This window comes from Myotis davidii, unplaced genomic scaffold, assembly GCF_000327345.1.
Source record: "Myotis davidii unplaced genomic scaffold, ASM32734v1 scaffold345, whole genome shotgun sequence".
Taxonomy (NCBI): domain Eukaryota; kingdom Metazoa; phylum Chordata; class Mammalia; order Chiroptera; family Vespertilionidae; genus Myotis; species Myotis davidii.
Window position 1 is genome coordinate 754,094 of NW_006296540.1, and position 1,500 is coordinate 755,593.

General features: G+C 38.7%; 1 protein-coding gene across 1 annotated transcript in view; it reads right to left on the bottom strand.

Annotated features, from left to right (window-relative positions):
* The window catches only part of FAT3 (FAT atypical cadherin 3), a 520,386-nt gene that overhangs the window by 14,378 nt on the left and 504,508 nt on the right, over positions 1-1,500 (bottom strand). The gene's annotated exons all lie outside the window — the stretch shown is intronic.

Here is a 1,500-nt window from a genome sequence, read left to right on the forward strand (position 1 = left end):
GAGCAGAGACCAGTTGTTCTCAACCTTCTGGACCTTTAAATACAGTTCCTCATGTTGTGACCCAACCATAAAATTATTTTCGTTGCTACTTCATAACTGTAATTTTGCTACTGTTATGAATTGTAATGTAAATATCTGACATGCAGGATGTATTTTCATTGTTACAAATTGAACATAACTAAAGCATAGTGGATTAATCACAAAACAATATGTAATTATATACGTATTTTCCGATGGTCTTAGGTGACCCCTGTGAAAGGGTCGCTCGACCCACAGGTTGAGAACCGCTGTTCTAAGCAATTAACTCCATGTTACTTTTCAGAAATCCGAAGTTGTTTTGTTTCCTCATTTATGTGTGAACTGGTTTCTCTTCATAAAAGCTTGGAGTGTGTTCTCTTGTCCCCAGTTTTCTGAGATTTCACAATGATGTACTTCAGTGTGGGTTTCTTTCAATCAGTACTCAGTTGGCCCTTGCAATTTGGAAACTCTTGTCCTTTAACTTTGGGAAATTTTATTTATCACATTGACAATTTCCTTTCCTTTGTTCTCTCTGTTTTGTCTTTATAGAACTTTTGTGGTTTTCAGCTCAGATCTTTTGGATCTTGCTTGAATTTGGTCTGTCTCTCTTATATTACATCCCTGTGGGTTTTTGCTTTATTTTCTAAAAGTGTTTCTCAACTTTGGAACTTTTGTGAGATTTTCATTTATGTTGTCATTTTCCAAGGGCTCTTTGTTTGCTGAGGTTTTCTTTTCTTTTCTTTTTAACACATTGCACCCTGCTCCTATTTTGTGCTTGACATATTTTCTCTTATATCTCTAAATATATTAATAACGTTTTTATAAAGGTTTCTCCCAGCATAGTTTCCTCCAAGTTGCTTTTCTCTGCTTCTATGTTTTGGTCTTTGTGATGGTAAATTTTATGTGTCAGACTGACTAGGCTATGGAGCCAAGTTGTTGGTCAAACATTATTCCGGACGTTGCTGTGAGGGCATCTGTGGAGGTGATTAACATTTACAATCAGGTGACTTAAAGGCAAGCAGATTGCCCTCCAAATGTGGCTGGGTCTTGTCCATTCAGCTGAAGGCCTTCAGAAGAAAGGATTCTGCCTCGGAGTACAATACAGAAATCTTGCCTGGGTTTCCAGCTTTGAAGATTTCAAATTCAAGACTGCAAAATCAACCCTTACATAAATTTCCAGCCTACTGGCCTGCCCTATAGATTTCTGACTTGCCAGCCCCCACAATCCTATGAGCAGCTTTCTTAAAATCCATCTGTCCATCCGTCCATCCATCCATCCATCCATCCAATTGGTTCTGTTTCTCTGGAGAACCATAATAAAAATTCTCTGTCTTCCAAATTAGAGGAGTTCCTTCCTTGTCTGGTAATCCTGGCTTATCAGCTCACAGTGAAGAGTAGGGAGGTAAAAACTAGAAATCTGAGGGGAAGTCTAAGCACCTGAGTGAGGCTTAAGGATGATACTGTGTCAGTACCTTTGAGGTG